Source organism: Triticum dicoccoides, chromosome 4B (assembly GCF_002162155.2).
Source record: "Triticum dicoccoides isolate Atlit2015 ecotype Zavitan chromosome 4B, WEW_v2.0, whole genome shotgun sequence".
In the NCBI taxonomy this organism is placed as follows: Eukaryota; Viridiplantae; Streptophyta; class Magnoliopsida; order Poales; family Poaceae; genus Triticum; species Triticum dicoccoides.
The window spans coordinates 15,849,041-15,856,760 of NC_041387.1; the positions used below are offsets into that span (position 1 = coordinate 15,849,041).

General features: G+C 40.3%; 1 pseudogene; it reads left to right on the top strand.

The window, feature by feature from the left end:
- LOC119292428 lies at window positions 1–6,949 on the top strand (annotated as a pseudogene).
- The last annotated feature ends 771 nt before the right edge of the window (window positions 6,950–7,720 follow it).

The window sequence follows — 7,720 nt, forward strand, 5'->3', positions numbered from 1 at the left end:
GAAGGAAGCCAACATTTATTTGTTTTGCTCTCTGGGTTTATTTGCTTAACGTAATATGTGTTGTTGCCTGATCTTAATTCGCAGGAATGTATGTGGCAAACCGTGCTTCAGACAAGATCAGTCAGCTCACATATAATGTCTACGTCTGTCGCTCTGGATCTGTAAGTGTTTTATATTTCTGTAGAAGATTGGGCACATTCTCATGTTGTTTATCACATTTTATTGTGATATTCAGATGTTTGAGGATGCATCATTCAGTTAGTCTATTTCATAACTTAATCTTACTTTTACTTCTTAATGATTATTCCCTAAATCAATGAGTAGGGTATGTTTGGTTGCTGGTGTTGATAATAAACAAAATAACAAAAGCTAGCAAGACAAGAGTTTGTGTTTTGCTTTCTCATGCTGCAATTTGTTTGTTGCTTCCAACATTGCTTGTCTTGTGGAAGAGTGGAACTCTTGAGTTATCACACCATCATTAGTTTTCATCGTCTGTGTTAATTTTTGGTAGTCAGATATCCCATTCTCTGTTCATATGTCTCACATGTAGCATGTTATCTTGCAGGCTGCTGATAGACAAATTATTTCAGATTATGTGCGCTATTTTCTCCACAAACACACGTAAGTACTCTCTTTTTTATGACTTCCACTTCTCGATCCTGTCCCGGAAAAGGTGCAAAATACAATTTTTTGCTCAATCAAAGTAGGATGGCCCCGAATAAATTAAATAGAGCTTAAATTTCAGTTGTCAATATGATTGCAGTCAGTTGAATGTTTGATTTGCAAGTTAGCTGATGTTAGATTTGTCCTCCTTGTACAGAATTTAGCTTGGGCAACCAGCTACCGTGAAAGTTGCATCCAACTTAGTTAGGTTGCTGGCCTATCAGAACAAGGTATGTCTTGTCATCACAAGAATGTTGATGGCGCTTAATGTTTGTTCGCCTTCTTTAGACACATCATGTCATTTCTCATATTTGTTATCAATGCCCAGAGCATGTTGTAAGCTGGATGATAGTCGGTGGATGGGATAAATATGAGGGGGGCCAAATTTACTCAGTCCCTCTTGGTGGAACGATCTGGAGGCGGCCATTCGCAATTGGAGGTAAGTTTTCCCCAATTGAAGTGGAGCATTCCTTGCCTATACTTGAATTTACATCCTTGAGTAGCTTCTAGCACTTGTTTGCAACAAACCTGGTGCAGTCTGGCAGGCTTGTACTCACTTACTTGCTTGTGGTTTGTAAAACACACTGGGTTATAATCACACTTCTTATCCTGGTTTAATGCAATCTGGCTGCACTTAGTGCCGAGAAACACCAAGCATACAGTTGTGCTAATCCAACTTTAGTGTATGCTATACCAGGTGCAGATTCTCACACTTCTATGTTATTGCTGTCCTTTTTCAGGATCTGGTTACAGTTACCTGTATGGGTTGATGGATCATCAATGGAAAGAGGGTATGACCCAGGAAGAAGCTGAGGTACGTCATTTAGTTTCTTCTGAGGAACTTTAGAGTATCAGTAGATCTTTTCCGGTTAAAAAAGAAGTGCTAGGACATACTTCCTACGTCCCAAAATAAGTGTCATGGATTTAGTTTGAATTTGTTAATAGTACTATTTCGTTGACTTGATGCAATTTGCGTACTAACAAGTTTTCACTTTCCCGACGTGGGCGTAGAGGTGATTGACGCTGACTAGCGCGGCCCGATGGCGCTGTGCTATTCAACCACTCGGAGGCGTACTTCGCCGTGAAGCCCGGTGGCCACGTCACACAGATGATCGTCCAGGTGATTTCGACGCCGGAGGTCACCGAGGTGGAGGACCTCGACGCCATCGTCCGAGGGAGGGAGGATTCGTGTCCACTGGCATCTGAACTCCGAGCCTTGTAGATACATCTAGAGAAGTGGTATGTTTAGGTTGGTGGTAGACCACTAGGGAAGGTACCCACCTTACGATGATGGTTGTGTGTGTCTGATGTCAAATGGATCTTGAGATGGTTCTGTGATGTTTTGTCTGATGTTAAATGGATCTTGAGATGGTTCTATGATGTTGGTTTGGTTTGCACTGGACATATTACCATTCACGAATACTACATCTAATTTTTATTTTTTTAATTCCTAAATTGTTAGTAGTAACGTGGGTAAAAAGTGAGGGCTACTAGTAGTTAGGTTAGTAGTAGCGTGGGTTTTAGGTTAGTAGTAGCACGGGTGCACACGCATTACTACTAACTTTTTAGCCGTAGCGCGGGGTAAAAAACACGCTACTGCTAAAAATTAGTTGTAGCGCCATAGTAGTAGCGCGGGAACCCACGCTACTGGTATGCAAAAAACCCACGCTACTGGTAGTGTTTTTCCTAGTAGTGATCATTACCAAGAAACGAAAGTACCTGATAATTTAATTGGCGTGCGCGAGCTCTAGTAATTGGTCCAGTATATGTAGCAGTAGGGGCTTTGGGTGTAACAATGGTATTAATGTCCTCATCATCCTCCCCTTCTTGAAATGAGGTCGTCCTCGACGGAAGCTCATCTTCCTCACCCAAATAAGGCTTCAAATCTGCAATGTTAAAAGTGGGACTAACCCCAAAATCTACAGGCAGCTCAAGTTTATATGCATTATCATTTATTTTTTCCAACACCTTAAAAGGACCATCAGCACGAGGCATTAGCTTTGATTTGCGCAAATCAGGAAATCTATCCTTACGCAAATGTAACCAAACAAGATCTCCAGGTGCAAACACAACATGTTTTCTACCCTTATCTCCAACAAGTTTATATTTAGCATTCATACGCTCAATGTTTTCCTTAGTTAACTCATGCATATTTAAAATCAATTCAGCACGTTGTTTAGCATCAAAATTAACCTTCTCCGAAGATGGAAGAGGCAACAAATCAATAGGTGCACGAGGTAGGAAACCATACACAACTTCAAAAGGGCACATCTTAGTAGTAGAATGCAATGAACGATTATAAGCAAATTCAATATGAGGCAAGCATTCCTCCCACATTTTCTTATTATTCTTTAAGACAATCCTAAGCATAGTAGACAATGTTCTATTGACTACTTCAGTTTGTCCATCAGTTTGGGGGTGACAAGTAGTACTAAAAAGCAGTTTAGTCCTGAACTTAGCCCATAAACATCTCCAAAAGTGGCTAAGAAATTTAGTATCACGATCTAAAACAATAGTATCTGGCACACCATGCAAGCGAATAATTTCACGAAAGAACAAATCAGCAACATTAACAACATCATCGCTTTTATGACATGGTATAAAATGTGCCATTTTCGAGAATCTATCCACGACAACAAATATGCTATCCCTCCCCTTCTTTGTTTGAGGTAAACCTAAAACAAAGTCCATAGATATATCCTCCCAAGGAACACTAGGTACAGGCAAAGGCATATATAAACCATGAGGATTGAGTCGCGACTTAGCTTTTTGACATGTAGTGCAGCGAGCAATAAAACGCTCAACATCCCGTCTCATCTTTGGCCAAAAGAAATGTGTAGCAAGTACGTCCTCCATCTTCTTCACGCCAAAGTGTCCCATTAATCCTCCTCCATGCACCCCCTGCAACAACAAAAGACGAACGGAGCTAGCTAGAATGCATAGCTTGTTAGCACGGAACACAAATCCATCATTAACGATGAACTTGTTCCACATTCTTCCTTCTTTACAATTCTGCATTACATCTTTAAAATCAGCATCATGCACATATTGATCTTTGATGGTCTCCAAACCAAATATTTTGAAGTCAAGTTGTGAAAGCATAGTATAGCGATGAGACAATGCATCAACAATAACATTTTCTTTTCCCTTCTTGTGTTTAATGACATAAGGGAAAGTCTCAATGAATTCAACCCATTTAGCATGTCTACGATTCAGTTTAGCTTGACTTTTAATATGTTTCAAAGATTCATGATCAGAGTGTATAACAAATTCTTTGGGCCATAAATAATGTTGCCATGTTTCTAAAGTCTGAACAAGAGCATATAATTCTTTATCATAAGTAGAATAATTCAGACTAGGCCCACTCAATTTTTTAGAAAAGTATGCAACAGGTTTGCCATCTTGTGATAACACACCTCCTAATCTGTGACGCCCGGATAATTAAGCTACAGTGATCCCATGCTAATGATGCCATGTCACCACTGTTACTGCTGGTAATCTATCATTAGATCAAAACCGGTCCAAAATTCAAATTCAAAGTTTGGTAAACAATAAAATTTTCAAACATCTCTACTCCTATAAAAAAGCGAGTTGGTGGTGATGGTGTGCCTGCCTTCACATCATCTGCACCGTTCGATACGTAACCAATGGCTGAGATGAAGAGAAGTTGCCCCGTACCACTTGCACTTTTACAAAAACACCCTGCATTTAGAAAGAATTCTGGAGCAGGGACATCCGATACACAACAGAGCTTCTCTCGTGAAGGAAACATAGTCTTCGCGAATCTCCCAAATTACTCGCCGTCGGCTCGTACCATCTCTTTCCCAGCGACAGCCGGAGTTGACTTGGGCGCCCCCCCCTCGCGGCGGCATGTAGCCGTAGTTCTTCCAGCTTCTCTCCTTCCAGATCTGGGCGTGCAAGTCATGCGAGATGGAGAGGATAGTTGCGGCGGCTGCGATGTTGCAGGTCAGCAGGCATGTTCGATGTAGTAAGTATTTTGTTTTCTCTTTGTGGCTGTCGAGTTGATTTGCTTTCGTCCAACACGAGTCTCTTTCAGTCTTTCTTCCGTGCTGCCCATGGAGGTCACCAGTAGCAGGAACGCCATGAGTCGGCACAGGCATTGCAGACGCGGGAGGATTTTTACTGGGGGCGAGCTACTCGTTCCTGGCAGCGCCGGTGTCAAACTACCTCAAGCCACTTCTTGTTCACGTAACTGCATCCGTCCGTAAGTTCTTTGTTTCTCCTACCAGATCAAAGAATGGAGTACAGATGTGTCTTAGAGCCATTCATGGTTGAAATTATGGTCTCTCCTAAACATGTGATTTGTGAAATGTTTAAGAACGAATTGTTTATGGATGTGCAAAGTACCTTGTTAGCTACGGTTTTAGATTTTACTAGGTGGAATTGCGCGCTCCGCAGCGCGCAGATATTATGGCATGGATAAAATGCTCCATGAATACATTATAGCATGCATAAAAAAACTGCAATATGGTCAACGTTGATGTCGTACATTTGTACAACTTAGTTTATTTGATTGAGTCGTTAGGATGCTCATAGAACATATATAGCCATTGATGTTGTACAACTTAATTTGAATGTCCCTTTCATATCTATCATCACTGTGAATTTGCATGACGAACAGAGTATAATTCAGGTCTCAAATGAGGCTCATCATAAGAAATGTTGCTATTGTGGAAGCGCCGTCTAACAACCCCAAGCTTCCTCCTGAACTCAAAGTGGGCTCGCTCCCACACATTACAGTCCAAACCGAAGTAGCTGAACCTAGAACACGTGTAATAAGCCATAAATTCCTCCTGGTCCAGGCTCTCAAAGAGAAGACAGTCTAAACCAAAGTTGCTAATTGTAGCAACACGCACATAGAATCAGATAGCCATGGTCAACTAATGATATACTTAACACCCATGGTGCTTGTTTGCTTGAGCTATCAGCAACATTGCAGAGCTACGAAGTAAATACATGTAGACGAAGACTTTCATTACTGGACTAAGGAATTATGCTGACAACCTTCACATATGAAAATAGAAGACTGAATCTTCTTTGTGAAAATATTGATGCACTCGACCATCTAGAATATCAGACATATGAAACTTAAAATCCAGAATATGAAGTTATGACAAAAATATGTCAGGATCACAAGTTCTAGAAATGATAAAGCTAACCAATGATATAAAGTTATGACACGATATAAGTTAACACCGATGAGCATTAGCTTCGGTCTGGGCAGAAACAATAGCTTTTTTTTTGCTGCAGCTGTACTATTCTTCTCTAATGTCAATTACATGGTTACTTGTTCGCCTCTGCTTCATCTACTCCCTCAAGCCTCAAGGCAGATGCTAACTTGTTTGCCTCTGCATCTTGTGCGCCCTTCTGTTCTGCAACCAACTTACTTCAACTTATTTGACTTACACATTGTGCCTTCTCGGTTATATCCAAAATAGGGTGGCACGGTGATGGAGACAGCGTCGGTGCACAGCCCGCAGCTACTCCGGGATCAGCTCGATGCTTGGCACCGCCGCGCTCATTGGTTGCAGCTGGGGCATGGCGACAACCGTTGGAACGAAGGCCAGATCGGAGGTGCCCGTCGCTGCTGCCACAAGGAGGGGATCAGGAGACGCCCGTGGACGATGCTATGGTGAACATAATCTGAAATAATCACTTTTACAAAAAACATATACATCCATAATTACATATACATGCCAGTGTAGTTGTGTGAGATCAAATTGGAAGTGCTAATTGATGAAAACTGTAGCGTTAGGAATATCCTTCTGATATTTGATAAATAAGCGCAGTGTTACTTGTAGGTAGATTTTTCATGACTTCAACATGTGCCTTCCATCTCCTTGATGATGTGTTATCTCAAAACTCGGATTTTACTGCATTATGATCTCTTGGCAGTTTTAGTTTCCCCTTGAAAAATGGTATCAATTTGTTTATGTTGAATAATATTTAAGTGTTGCGAGACAACAACCACTAGAAGAAAATTTGTAATTTAGTATGTTTAGCACATTGTGGTAGTGAGTAGTTGCCTTCTAATTTAAGGAATATGTGTCCTTGTGGCCACTTGTGAAACAAATATTGCAGTTTAACACTTTTGTCAAAAAAAATCCTTTGCCTAAATACTACATGCTCATTGTTTTTATCCTTTGACTAAATATACTACAGACCGTTATGCATGCAATACTGATTATCTGATATCTTTCTTTTAGGTGAGAAGTTAGATGAAGAAAGAACTCAGGAGCTAATATTGTTGTTGCAGATGTTTTGAGAAACAACTAAAAGAAGATAGATGCTCTAGCATGTTGAGCCCATTGGATTGAAGCCAAAGGATGAAATGACTTGTCGTCATACCTCCATTCCACAGATTGGGGATGGATAATGAAATTATGACATTGTTGTTCTTTCGTTATTGATATCAAGGTTATGCCAAAGTGACATGCTTAATGTGTCAACGTTTCTAGCAGAAAATGATGTGTAGGTGAAGCAAATGCTAAGTGAAGAGGAACAAAGACAAAGACTGATTTGAAGTTAAGAGGTGTCATCTCAAATTCGCAATTGCCAGATGTGTGGCTGTATTTGCTTTTGCCACATGCTCTCCGCCCCTCAATATAGGACGTAATGGATAGTGGGAAAGAGTAGAGAGAGCAACAAGTCTTCTTGCAAGGTTAAGATCGAGAAGAAAAAGTTTGGTGTAGAATAAGGGATTTATCTTGAAGCCGTATGTTCGATTGTTCTCCATGTGTACCTTTCAAATATATGACATCAGTTTGATCAATGTGTCGCTAGCCCCTTAGCATTGCATTTACGCGTTTTTGTGGTTCCGTAGCGTAGCACGGGCATCTTACTAGTTAAAATAAAAATGTTCGGTTTGTACTAAATATTACATAGATAAATATGGTGTAGTAAACACATTTTTATAAAATACCTAAATAATTTAAAATGATTTAAAACAGAAAAGTAAATAAATAAAAGAAAAGAAAATACAAAAGAGAAAAACTAAACTAACATAAAAAATCAAAGAGGAAGCACCCCCCCACTG